Source organism: Pyrus communis, chromosome 12 (genome assembly GCF_041283825.1).
Source record: "Pyrus communis isolate YQ-2024b chromosome 12, ASM4128382v1, whole genome shotgun sequence".
Classification (NCBI taxonomy): Eukaryota; Viridiplantae; Streptophyta; class Magnoliopsida; order Rosales; family Rosaceae; genus Pyrus; species Pyrus communis.
This window is the reverse complement of record NC_142576.1, coordinates 14,897,349-14,912,198: the sequence shown is the minus strand read 5'-3', so window position 1 is coordinate 14,912,198 and position 14,850 is coordinate 14,897,349. Positions and strand designations below refer to the sequence as shown.

At 38.2% G+C, this 14,850-nt stretch overlaps 1 pseudogene; it reads left to right on the top strand.

The window, feature by feature from the left end:
* Positions 1-402: 402 nt before the first annotated feature.
* Positions 403-5,781, top strand: LOC148692375 (uncharacterized; annotated as a pseudogene).
* Positions 5,782-14,850: the final 9,069 nt, after the last annotated feature.

Genomic DNA, 14,850 nt, shown 5'->3' with positions numbered 1-14,850 from the left:
TTTAAGCATTTGGAGTCATAAACACTTTCAAATTCGACCAAATTAAATTTTAGTTTTTGTGTTTTTGAGTCAATTCAAATTAGATTAGCACCCCTAGTTAATCCCCGGTTAGAACGATCCCTACTTACTTCATTACTACAATTGTCACAAATAGGGTTTAATTTGTGTGTCAACATAAGTTTCACATCAAATTTTGGCGCCGTTGCCGGGGATTAGCAAAGTTGCTAATCCCTTGTCTTGAGTCTTGTTTAAATTGTTTAGTTTCTGTTTTGTTTTAATTTTTTTGCACCGTGTGTGTGTGTTTTGTTTTTGTGCCGTGTGTGGCACCTTATTTCCTTACTTGTGCCGAGTCTATTAGGTTGATTGCTAACCTTGTTTGCTCTTGTGTGCAGGTACTAGTTTATGACCCGTGGCTCACAACCTGTTCGTGAGCATATCTCCGACTTTGACGGTGATTTCGAGAGGACTTTGAGAAGGAAAAAGAAATCGCAACCGTCTAATCCTCCTAGTCCCGAACCTGAATTAGAAGAGCAAGACGTTGAAGTTGAGGTTGAAGAGGAGGCCACGGATTGGGTTGAAGAGGAAGTACCAACCATGGCAGTGGACAATTGAACCATCAAGGAGCTTTCTGCCTCGGGTTTGGCCAATGCAGCACCTCTTTGCATCCAATACCCTAGGGCAGCCCCTGAGAAGACTGATGAATTTGAGTTGAAGTCCAGCTTGTTCCACCATATTCTGAAATACCATGGGTTGGCCATGGAGGATCCGAACAAGCATCTAAAGGAATTCGAGGTGGTGTGCTCAAGTATGACACCGGTGAACGTGGACAGCAACATATTGAAGATGAAGGCTTTTCCTTTTTCTTTGGTGGAGAAGGCCAAGGATTGGTTGTATGAGTTGGCTCCCGGAACTGTCACATCATGGGAGAGTATGAAGCGAGCCTTCTTAGAGAAGTTCTTTCCGACATCACGAGTCATTCTTCTTCGCAAGAAGATTAGTGGAATTCAGCAAAGCCAAGGTGAATCTTTTCCTACATATTACGAACGTTTTAAATCTCTTGTTGCTTCCTGTCCACAGCACCAGATGAAGGAGGAGCTACTTCTTCAATATTTTTACGAAGGCCTTTTACCACTTGAACGGCAAATGTTGGATGCATCCGCGGGAGGAGCTCTAGTGGACAAGACACCTAGGGATGCCAAAATTCTCATTGCTAATCGAGCACTCAATGCACAACAATATGAAGGTGTTGGGCAGAGAGACACCCCACGGCCACAGCATGTAAATGAGGTAAGTTCTATTTCTGAGTTACAATCCCAAATGGCTAACCTTACGTCTATGTTATCGCAGTTTGTTGAAGGCCCTAAGACGCAAGGAACTACAATCTGTGGTGTATGCTCCATTCAAGGACACCAATCTGATCAATGTCCTCAATTAATTGAGAACGGAGGGTGGGAATCTGCCAATGCTGTGGGCTATGGGAATCAGAACCAACCAAGAGGTGATCCTTTCTCCAACACATACAATCAGGGATGGCGTGACCACCCCAATTTCAGATGGAGAGATGCACCACAATATGCCCAACAAAGTGGATTCCGACAACCCCCGGGTTTCTTTCCAAGGCCAATGGCACCACAACCACCTCCTCAAGCACAATCATCCCAAACCAACTCAGGTACGTCTATGAATGACGATAAAACATATCAGTTACTAACCACAATGGCGCAGGGAATGCAGAACCAAGCAAAGGAGGTTAATGAGCTGAAGAAGCAAATGGGCCAAATGGCCGAATTTTTGGGACAAATTCGTGAAAGTGGTAAGTTACCAAGCACTACGGTAGTCAATCCAAAGGGTGGTTTCGAATCTGCGAAAGCTATCACACTAAGAAGTGGAAAAGAAGTGGGAAACAAGGAAGATGAGAAGTTACGAATCGAAGAAGAGGAGAAAAATGACCCCACGGCCAGGGTGGTACCACCCATGCCACAGCCATCTACGACCCCCCATCCATCCACCTCAGGTAAGGTTGTCCCAAATGTTGTGATTTCGAACACTAATCTGCCCGATGTTCCTTTTCCTCGCAGATTTGCACAATCGAAGAAGGAAGAAAGCGAAAAGGACATTTTGGATACCTTTCGAAAAGTCCAAGTAAACATTCCTTTACTTGATGCTATTAAGCAAGTACCCAGGTATGCAAAATTTTTAAAAGAATTATGCACAACTAGGAAAAGAATTTCAAACAAGGAAGTTGTAAAAGTAAGTGAGAATGTATCAGCGGTTTTGCAACGAAAGTTACCTCCAAAATGTAAGGATCCAGGGAGCTTTACTATCCCATGCACAATTGGAAACACTAGATTTAAACAATGCATGTTAGATTTAGGTGCTTCTATTAATGTCATGCCATATTCCATTTATGCATCTATGAACCTTGGTGAGTTAAAACAAGATGACGTTATAATTCAATTGGCCGATCGTTCTAATGTTTATCCCCAGGGAGTCCTTGAGGATGTTTTAGTGCAGGTCAATCATCTCATTTTTCCTGCAGATTTTTATGTCTTAGAAATGGAGGATTCGAGCGATGCTCCATCATTGCCACTCTTGCTAGGCCGTCCATTCATGAAAACGGCCCAAACCAAGATTGATGTGGCCAAAGGAGCACTAACAATGGAGTTTGGTGGTGACGTAATTAAATTCAATGTTTATGACTCTGTTAAGAATCCTAACGATAGTCATTCTTGTTTTGTCGTAGATGTGCATAAGGATAAAGGGCCGAAAGGATCCACACTTACCACGAAGGATGTGTCAAGCACCACCATGGGAAAAGAACTTGGAGTGATTGCCCTACAACCACCCAATATGGCCGAAACTTTAAATGGGGACATTGTTGATAGGGCTGCCGATTTTGAGCCTTCAATACAATATGTTTGTAAGTCACCAAGCCCAATTCCAATTCCCATTTCAACTAATAGGTTGTTACCTTCTTTGGTGCAGGTACCCAATCAATTTCAAGGTGGTGGGAGCATTTATATGGATTTTAGGAACCCAACCACCAAAATCAGGGAGGATCACTATCCCCTCCCATTCATCGAGCCATACTACGAGAAATTCATGGAGCATGTTGTGGAGGAGATCCCATGGCATGCCGTGGGTCCTAAGTGAGAAAAGAAGGACTCGTCCGGCTGGAAGACGTTAAAGCAAGCGCTACTTGGGAGGCAACCCATGCAATCAACAAAGGAAGAACTTGGGAATCGCTCCACACTCAGATTTGCGTCCCTAAACCCCTTCCTTCGTTGCTTACTTTATGTTATGTGTAATGTGTTCAATTGTGTCTAAAACATTGAGGACAATGTTTAGTTTAAGTGTGGGGGGGTAACATTATGTTTTGAGATATTTTTGCATGAAATTCGTAGGGTATTACCACCTAACATGTCTAAACTTGTTTCCCACTGTTTTTAAGTGTTTTTAAGCTATTTTAGAGTGTTTTAGAGTGTGTTGACTTAAAAATCCGAAAATACCATAAAAATTTGAAAAAATTGTTTTGAAAAACCCAAAAAGAGTTGTTTTTGTGTGTTTGTTTGTGTCGTAGGTCACCTTCCAACACAATGATGAGGATTTGATTTTTAATTGCATGATGGTTAAAGAAAGTTACAAACATGGATGGACGTTTGATATACTCTTTGGTTTATGCTTGTTTGTAGTTATAGTTTACGAATTCACATGTAATCACAAAGCAAAAAATTAGTTTTTGTAACGTGCTTGAAGGAAGGAACTTAAACAAACGCTACATCCCTGTGAGACTTGAGCCTAAACGTTTATTTGGAGAGTAATAATCTGTGCATCATTGTTTTCTAAAGTCGTTGCATGATCTCATTATTCATTGCTTGGTTACTACTTAGAAGGCGTTTCATCACTTAGTTCCAAATGCTAGAACTCATGCCCATTTCATTCAAAGCATGTCATTGATTTGCATAACACATATTCAAGATGAAGTTGTGTAGTGACCACCACCAAAAAGCCAAACAGCCATGTGCCCTTCACTCATTTTGTGTTTAAGTTTAACCCCATTGAGCCGTGTTAGCCCATGTTCTTTGTTAACCCACATTATCCTCACCTAGCCTAGAATAGGACCATCCGTATCCTTGTTCTTGAAGCATAGTAAGCATGAATGAATTCCCTTTTGATTAATGTGTTGCAGAAAATAAGTGTGGGGGAAGGATGATGGATGTGAGTTTATGTGCCATAGGCATGGCTAGAAAAAGAAAAAAAAGAAAAAAAAAAAAAAAAAAAAAAAAAAAAAAAAAAAAAAGAGAAAAAGAAAGAAAAAGAAGTGTAAAAGAGATGAAAAGTATTGTTTGTTGAAGTAAGGGCCCAAAACAATGAATTAGGCCCTAAGAGTTGTTTGAATCTCCCCTGTTTGTCTAAAAGTTGATTTCTGCATTCTAAGGGAACTCTAGGTCTTAATTTCATTACTTTGCTTGCTATTGCTTAAAGAACTTTTGTTTATCCCTACCTTTCCTTGTGAGCCAATACCCCAAGCCCCGTTACAACACTTCACTTCTATCTTGAGTGTTGTGCATTTCAATTGTGGAGTTTGAATTTGGTATGAGCATATGGTGTCACTGGTTCTCGCATCTAAGTAGTAGCATTCCATTCATGAGATCATATGTAAACACGTTTAATTACTCCAGAAATTGCTTTCTTTGTTATAACGTATGTGAGTACTAGTCTTTCATGTTTACATCAATCTTCTCACATATAGCTAGTGTAGGATGTGTAGTCAGAAAATCTGAGTGAAAATTGAGTGTATAACTAGTGAGGAATTGAGGGAATTCTCTAAGGCATGTTACTACATTCAAAATGTGTTTTAATTGATTAAATGCGAACTAGTGAATGGTGACTACGATTAAGTATGTGCTTGAGGGGAAGGAAGACTAAAAGCTATGTGAGTAATGATCTTTGACATGTCATGTTTCATTGGAAATCCCTGAGGCAAATGTTGGAAGGTTTAGGTTATGTTTTGTTTGTTTTGTTTCGTCTTGTCTTCTTTAGTTGTTTTGTTTTGCTCGAGGACTAGCAAAAGTTAAGTGTGGGGGAATTTGATAGGAGCATATTCATGCGACTTAATTAGCTTGTTCTCGTGCATTTATGTTGTGTTTATTTAGTTATTTTAGTGTTTAAGGCCACTTTTGTGTATTTTCAGATTATAAGGCCAAAGTGTGCAAGAAGATGCAAATTGAAGTCTTTTGGAGCGAAAGAGGAATGAATGAGTTGAAGACTTGAAGAAACGACGAATTCCTACTCCAATGATGAATTCTTACCAAAACGAGGAATCCTACTCAAACAAGCCACTTTGTAGGTCTTGTATGCACTGTAGGACACAAAACCAAGGCCCTAGCCCACTTTATAACCCTAGCCGACCTAATTCATTCCATTCATTCAAATTTAAATCAATCATTCACCCTAATCACCCTATTTTCCCCATGTAGCCGCACCATATTCATGGACTTTAACATTCACACATTTTTCCAATACGCCGCAGCCACCATACCATTTTTCTCCATTCAATCCGCAACTTTTCATTCATATTAATCATGGACCCTAATTTCCCCTAAGCCGTGACTCCCATCAGCCACTTAAAAACCTAAATCACAACCCTTTGCCGCAGCAACATCTCCCATTATTTTTATAAGCCGTGGCCCCCATTTATTTTTGACCCTAATATATTCCTATTATTCTAAATAGCCGCACTGGAGTCCCAAAACCATTATTCACCCTAAAAATCCCTAAGCCGTGACCCCCCAATATAATTCAGAATTCATTCAGCCGTCACACGTTAATTCCCTCAAATCCGTGTCTCCCCTCCATTCAAGCCTTCTCCCATCACAGCCGCAACCACCACATCAACTCCAAGCCGTAGCCTTGCCCCTCCATTCACCATCCATTCCAGCATCACCTTCTCTGCCGCAGCACCATATCCCATATATTTTTCAGCCACAAATAATTCATAACAGCCGTGCCTTTTCCCATCAAACTCCAGCAAAACCCCATATTGCCGTGCCTTTTCCCACACCATTCCACCACCATTGCCGCCCACTTTAACACCCTAAATCCATCCCAAAGTCAGAAAAATCACCCAAATAAACCCACACAACATCTCTGCCGCAGCAAGGAGAAGAGGAAAGAGGAGCTTCGACGCGCAGAAATTCAAGTGGATTCGTTGTGCGTTCTAGGTGTAATCAATCCTTTGTGCTTTATGTTTAAATTCAATTGTATTTCTCTTTTTGTGAACATGAGAGGCTAAACCCCCTAGTTAGCTAGGGGGTGATTCGAAACCATGATTATATATGTGAAATAAGTTGATTACTTCCAATTATCGTTGCATAAGTTTTGAATACAATTTGCTTAACCGTTTGATTTAGAACTTATTCTTGTATGTTGATTGAGAGTGCACGCTTAATTTGCATGCTTGAATTTGATGCTAGGATATAAGTTTGTTTCACCTAATCGTTATGAATTTATATTCACAAGTAGTGAAGGTTGCTAGTCACGATCATGTTAAGTAGATTCCTGGCAAGCGTATCATGCTTTTCATAGTTACAAATGCCTTGTCGATGCTTATGATTTCCAAAGAACGTAATGATTCTAACTTATGTCTTTATCATGCTGTTCATATAGAGAATTTGTTAGGAATAATTTGTTTGCGATGCATATTCATCCAATTCAATGATTCTAGGGAAATCTGAAGGTTAATTTAAGCGGACCTAATTAACTTGGAGTGTCGAGGTTCATAACTTATTGGATTGATAATTGGAAATTGATTTACGTTGCATATATTTCATGTGTGGAGAAGAACCCCTTAGCTATCCCATCATCCATTGATTCATCCAAATTTTGTCTTAAAATCTATTTTCTTTACAATCTGCCCATTTAGTCTAAATTCATCCAACCACAATCCCCCCATATTTTGTTGAGTCGTAGTCATTCGTATTTGTTTTATTTTGTGTTTTTAAGCATTTGGAGTCATAAACACTTTCAAATTCGACCAAATTAAATTTTAGTTTTTGTGTTTTTGAGTCAATTCAAATTAGATTAGCACCCCTAGTTAATCCCCGGTTAGAACGATCCCTACTTACTTCATTACTACAATTGTCACAAATAGGGTTTAATTTGTGTGTCAACATAAGTTTCACATCACATTTGTCGACAAGGGTAAAAGAACAGTACCACCACTTGATATTATCTCTATATATGTCGACCTTCGTCTTTTATGGCAAGGCAGACCTGAAGAAAATGCCCAACTCTCCCTCACCTCTGAGGGCGCACTCCCAGCAAAGCCTTTCGAATTACTCAATTTTTTCTTCTTCCCCAAAGATGATACCAGATGCCTGGAGTACAGATGACCCAGGAGGAAACAGCACAACAAATACATGTGCTGATTCATTCACCGCTTCTTCAAAAGCAAAGGTATCTCATATCATCAAGGTCAAAAGCAAAAGTATCTCATATCATGCTCTTTCCCTGTCTTTTTTTTTGTCCTTGTTCTTACTCGCATGGCAAAGTGAAAGAAGCAATCAGCCGGCACTTGGAGTCAGTCTTCCGAGTTGGAGCCAACTGCCTGGAATCTATTCCTGATTGCTTACCTAGCGTTGCTCTCGAGTAGTCATCTTCAACGGTTGATACACTTCCAGAGAAGGGACCATTTCTGCAAAGGGGAGCGAGTAAGGCAAGTGAAAATGATACATTGAAGCATGTGGAGACAAACATAGGCTGAGTTATCCTCCAACCCTTTTCAATACGAATTGGAAAGATTGAACAAAGAAACAGACCAAAGGGGTAAGCTCAGACCTTCGGGGAAGACCAAAAGAATCCTGCTGCCCAGTTCAAGAGTAGCACAAAGGAAAATCAATGATGGGCGGAAACCAGTTCAAGAGTAAGCCTGTGGAGTCACTATGATCAAAGCCTCAATGCAATTACCAAGGAGAAGAGGGAATTTACAGTCCATAACCAGATTTGCGTCCCTAAACTCTTCTCTTTGTTAATTACATTCTGCCATGTTTAGTATGTTTAAATTGCTTTTTGTGTGTTTACTTATGTTTTGTGTGAATCTATGCTTAAAACATTGAGGACAATGTTTGATTTAAGTGTGGGGGGGGTAACTAAGTATATTTAATGCAAATTCGTGGGATTTTATCACCCATAACTTCAAATGTTGTTCCTTGCTGTTTTAAGGTGTTTTTTAAGTTGTTTTAGAGTGTTTTAGTATGTTTTGTTTTTATAACTCCGAAAATCACATAAAAATTTGAAAAACATGTTTTAAAAAGCCTAAAAAGAGTGTTTTTAGGTCCTAATGGCAAAAGGAGCACTGATGTGATATATAATAGCACACAAATTAAACCCTCTTTTTGACAATTGTAGTATAGATATAAGTAGGGATCGTTCTAGGCCGGGGATTAGGAGGGATTGCTAATCTAATGAAAACTGACTCAAACACACAAAAATATGCTTAAAAACACTTAAATAAACTCAAAGACTCTTAACTAAACTTATATGACTCAAAACAAACTCAAAAGAGTCAAAACAACACAAAACAATGAAAAAGACTCAAACTAGACTCTAGGACTTACTTTGGACGAAAATAGGTTTGGTTTTGACTCAAAATACTCAAAAACACACAATAGCTCAGATTCTAACCTAATAGACATTTAAAACAAAGTGGGGTTTTGGTTTTGACGAATTTGAATTAAAACAAAACAGAAACTAAACTAGACAAAGTTATGAACGAATTTGGGTATATGGATGGGTGATTAGCTAGCTAGAGGGTCCTTCTCCACACATGACACACTTGCATACAAATTGATTTCCAGTTGCTTTTCGATAAACCATGAACCTCAACACCCCAGATTAACCGTGACATCACTAATTAACCCTCAGATTTTCCTTTAGTTATTGGATTGGATGACATCATACGACAACCCAAAACATTCTTCAAAAGTTCCCTACATGACATCATAATAGAGATACAATCAAAGATCATTACGTTCTATGAAAATCATAAGCATTGACAAAGCACTTGTAACTATGACATCATGATACTCATGCTAGGAATTTACTTAACATGATTGTGAAAACAACCTTAACTACTTGTGAATATAAGTTTGTAATGATTATGTGAAACTCCCTTATATTCTAGCACCAAATTCAAGCATGCAAATTAAGTGTGCACCCTTAATCAACAAACAAGAATAAGTTATCCATCAAACGGTTAAGTAAATTGCATTCACAATTTATGAAATCACAACTGGAATTAATCAATTCATATTGCAAATATAATCATGGTTTCAAAGTCTCCCCTAGCTAAAACAAGTTTAGCTCCTCTTGTTTACAACAAAACAAAGAGAATATAAATTAAACATTGAAAACAAAGATTGAATACACCTAGAAACGCTCCAACAATCCAAGCTTGAATGGCCAAAACGTCCAAGGCTTCTCCTCTCTTCTTTCTCCTTCTTTGTTGCGGCACAAGGGTGTTTGGGTATGAATTATGGTGATGGATGGATAGGTTGGATGGTGGTAGGGGGTGGATGATGGCTGAATGAATGGGGAGAATGAGAGAAAATTCGTATGGATGTGTATGGATGTCTAGAATTTCCCATAAGTGCGGCAGATTATGTATATATAGAAGGAGAAAGGTTAAGGCAATAAGTAATTAATTTGGGAAGGTTTTTGGCTCCAAATCCTCAAGGAAAAAGGGTAACAAATCAGAATTCTAAGAGGAAAAGGAAAGGAAAGTTGCGGCATTGACTAGAATAAAAGGGGAAAGAAGATATATGGCAGATTTTGGAAGAAAAGGGTAAGAAAGGTGCGGCATAAACTAGGAGAGTGCAAGGAATCTTTGGTTTGTGTCCTAAAATGCATAAGATACCTTTAAAGTTGCTGGAACTTAGGGATATTTAGGATTAGGAAAGGTCAAACAAAAATAGGAAACCTTGGCTTAACTTTCCTACTTCAAGTAGGAAACCTTCTTTGACTAGGAATCCTTCTTTGACTAGGAATCCTTCTTTGATTAGGAATCCTTCTTAGATTAGGAATCCTTCTTAGATTAGGAATCCTAACACCTTTAGGTCTTCAATTTCGTCCATTCCTTTTGCTCCAAGCATAAGCTATCCATTCCAAGCCCAATTTTGCTCCAAAATGCTCCAAAATGCACCTTTTTTTGCTTCCTTAGCCATATGAACCTAAAAACACACGAAAATGGCTTAAACTACTAAAATAACTATGAACTAACAACATAAATGTACGAAAACAAGCTAACTAAGTCTCCTAAATATGCTCCTATCAAATTCCCCCACACTTAGCTTTTGCTAGTCCTCGAGCAAAACAAACAAACAAAACTAACAAAACAAAACAAAACACACTCTAGACCTTCCAACAATTACCTTAGGGATTTCCAATGCACATGACATATCAAAGAACATCATTCCCACGGTTTCTAGCTTTCTCTACACTTTTGCAAACACTTAATCATAGTTACCACTTACTAGTTCACATTTAATCAATTAAAACAACATTTTGAATGTAGTAACATGCCTTAGAGAATTCCCTCAATTCCTCACTAGGATGCTCTCTATTTTCACACAGATTTTCTAACTACACACCCTACACTGGGTATATGTGAGAAGATTGATTTAAATATGAAGACTAACACTCACATATGTTATATCAAAGAAAGCATTTTCTGGATTTACGACAATGGCATGTTTATGATCTCATGAATGGAATGCTACTACTGATAGGAGCATATTTATGCGCCTTAGTTAGCTAGTTCTTATGCATTTTTGTTATGTTTTCTTCGTTAAAGTAGTCTTTTAAGCTACTTTCATGTGTTTTCAGGTTTAAAGGACATATTACATGAAATGATGCAATTTGGAGCTTTTGGAGCAAAACTGAGCTGGAATGTGGTGTATGCAAATGGAGCACGAGGAATGGACGAGGTTGAAGGTCAAAGGAGCTTAAGAAATGAAGAAATGAAAGTGAAGAGCAAAGAAGTCGGAATTGGCAACCAAAGTTTCTAAAGTTGGAAATTTCTATTCTTGGAGGTTTCCATTTTCGTGAGTTTCTATTCTTGGCTTTGGGCTTTTAGATGACCTAAACCCTAACTCCTTGTGGACCCTAAGCCCATGCCGCACCTAAACCCTAATCCTAGCCCACTTAATTAGCCGCACCCTAGGGCCTAATCATTTAATTTCTGCCAAGTTAAACCCTAATCCATCTACCCTAAGCCCATGCCGCACCTAATGTTCTAGAAACCCTATTTTCTGGTGGATTTCCAACCCCTTGCCGCACCTAAACCCTAGCCCATTTGTCTAACCTGATTTCTTTAGGGTTTGGCTGCCTATATATATATGTTTTACCACCATGCCGCAGATACAACCCTCTCCACAAATCAGAAATTCGTCAAAATATATTCAGCCCCCTTGCCGCAGCCTTCCTCCACCAATCTGCCATATTTTCACACTTTGCCGCAACCCCCATGTCCCCTAAACACTACCATATCATTCCTTACCTACTCATCCATCTAAATAACCCCTAGAACCTGTCCTAGTTCTTGTGCCGCAGACAAGAGGAGGAGAAAAAGCTTGGGACGTTCATGCCATTCTATTGAGGATTGCTGAAACGTTTTAGGTGTTGTCTTTCCGTTGAATTCCATGTTTAATTTTGATATTCTTTGTGTTGTGAGTATGAGGAACTAAACCCCCTTGGTTATGGGGGAATTCGAAACCATGTACATGCTTGCAATATGATTTGATTACATTCAGTTGTTATTTCATAAGTTGTGGATTCAATTCGTTCATCTATTTGATTGATAATTTATTTGTGTATGTTGATTGAGAGTGCACGCTTAGTTTTCATGCATGGATATGATGCTAGATTATGAGGGAGTTTCACCTAATAGTTACAATCTTATAATCACAAGTAGTGAAGGTCGCTTGAAAACGATCGCGTTGAATGAATTCTTAGCATAAGTTTCATGCAATTCATAGTAACGAATGCTTCGTCAATGCTTATGTTTTTCATAGAACTTAATGATTCTTGCTTGTATCTCTATTATGCAATTCATGTAGGGAACTTGTAGGGAATGTTGTGAGTTGTCGTATGCAATCATCCAACTTAATAACTTGTGGAAAAACTGAGGGTTAATTAGTGCAATTCACGGTTAATCTGGGGCGTTGAGTATTTATAATTTATTGGAAGAACAACTGAAAATCGTTTTGTTTGCAAGTGTGACATGTGTGGAGAAGAACCTCCTAACTAGCCTTTTATCCATCCTTTTTATCCAAAAACATTCTACAATCTGTTTAGTTTAAAGTTTCTGTTTTTTGTTAAATTTTCGTCCAAAACAAATCCCCCTTTAATTTGAAGTCTTAGATTAGTTAGAAAGTATTTTGATTTATGTTTCTAAGTATTTTGATTCAAGTTTTCACCCAATTTCGTCCAAATTAGTGTAGGTGCTCAAAACTGCCCAGAAAGTGGTTTTTAGGCAGTTTTGAGTCTTCTAGTTGCTGTTTTGGGTTTTAGGTTTGTTTAAGTGTTTTAACTTTTAGTTTTGCATTCTTTGAGTCGAGTTTAGTGTTTTAAACTTTGTTTTTGAGTTTTTAAGTCAGTTTCCAAGTGTTTAGCAATCCCTCCTAATCCCCGGTCTAGAACGATCCCTACTTACATCTTTACTACAATTTGACAAAAAGAGGGTTTAATTTGTGTGCTTAATTAGTTAGCATCAACTACTTAGAACGAGAACCAGTGATTCCATATGCTCATACCAAATTCAAACTCCACATATTGAACACATAACATCAAGATAGAAGTTGAGGGTTGTAACGGGGCTAAGGGTAATGGCTAACAAAGAAAGGTAAAGGATAACAAAGGTTCTTAAAGCAATAGGAAGCAAAGTAATGAAATTGACACTTAAACTCACTTTTAATGGCAGAAATTAACTTTTAAACACAAGGAAAGATTCATGCAACATTTAGGGTCAAATTTCGAACTTTTGGATCCTTACTTCAATAACCAACACTTGTGAGATCATTCTCACTTATTTTTCAACTCTTTTTCTTTCTTTTCACCACTTTTCTATTTTCTTTTATTTTTTCCACGAATTTTTTTTTCTTTTATTTTTCTTCTTTGCCGTGCCCTATTACCTTCCCCCACACTCATTTTCTGCCATAATTTAATCCATAGGAGTTCAATCTAAGTCATGCTTCACTATCTTTTAAGAACAAAGGTATGGAAAGTCCTAATCTAGGCTAGGTAAGGATAATGTGGCTAACAAAGAAAATAGGCTAAATAGGCTCAAAAGGGTTAATCCTACAATACATATGCAAAAGGGTTAGGCTTTGTGGCTTTGGCTTAACTAAACAACTTCATCTTATTGTATGTTATGCAATCAATACCATGCTTTGAATGAAATGGGCATGAGTTCTAGTATTTGGAACTTTAATGATGAAATGCATTCTAAGTAGCAACCAAGCAAAGAATGATGAGACCATGCAACGACTTTAGAAAACAAGAAATCACAGATTATACTCTCCAAAGAACGTTTTAGGCTCAAGTCTCTCAAGGATGTAGCTTTAGTTTGAGTTCCTTCCTTCAAGCATGTTACAAAAACTGATTTTCTCTTTGTAATTACATGTGAATTCATAAGCTATAACCATAACCAAGCATAAACCAAAGCATAAATCAACTTCTAGCCATGTTTACAACATTCTTTAATAGTCATGCAATTTAAAACCAAATCCTCATCATTGTGTTGGAAGGTGACCTAAGACACAAACAAACACACAAAAACAACTTTAAAACAACTCTTTTTGGGTTTTTCAAAACTGTTTTACAATATTTTTTTTGTAAATTTTCGGATTTTCTGATCCAAACACATAAAGACACTTCAAAACACACTAAAAACACTTACAAACAGTGAGAAACAACATTAGAAGTGATAGGTGATAAAATCCCACGAAAATCATGCAAAAACAACTTGTTTACCCCCCCACACTTAAATCAAACATTGTCCTCAATGTTTCAAACAAAGACTCACATTCAAACAAACAACATAAACTAACTAACATGACGAAATAAAAGCAATAAAGAGTAGGGTTTAGGAACGCAAATCTGGTTATGGAGCCGGAGATTCCTAGGTCTTCTTTATTTGAATGCATGGGTTGCCTCCCAAGAAGTGCTTGCTTTAACGTCTTGTAGCCGGACGAACTCTCTTCTTAGGCTCAATTGGAACCCACGGCATGGAATTGATCTTTGAATGGAAGGTGATACTTGAAATGATCCGGTAATGGTTTAAATTCAAGATTGGGTGCCTGAATCATCAACAACCTGTTAGTATAAAACGAAATTGAAATTGGAGGAGGTGGCTTACCTATGTCCTCCAACAAAAACTCAAGGACAAACACATCTTCTTTGAATGTTTCAGGAACTTTGCACTTGGACAGATTTGGTGTGAGGATTGTTCCTTGTCCTGTGTCATAAAATTCAACTTCTTTGGGGTTGTTTGTCTCAAGAACATCCTCCTTGATGAATTTTTGATATTCCCTACTTTGCACTTTTGGAAGGCCTTCCAAGATGTCTTTTTCACTTTCTTCTTCCTTGGAATTCATGAACCTGCAAGAAATAGGGACATTGGGTGGAATGGGGTTAGAAATAATCAAATTTGGAACAACCTTACTTAAATTGGATGGCGTAGGAGCAATAGGTGCCTGCGGCAAAGGTGTTTCCACCCTTGCCGTGGGTTGGGTGTATTCCTCTTCCTCAATTTGCAATCTTTCATCTTCCTTGTGATTTGATTTTGATGGT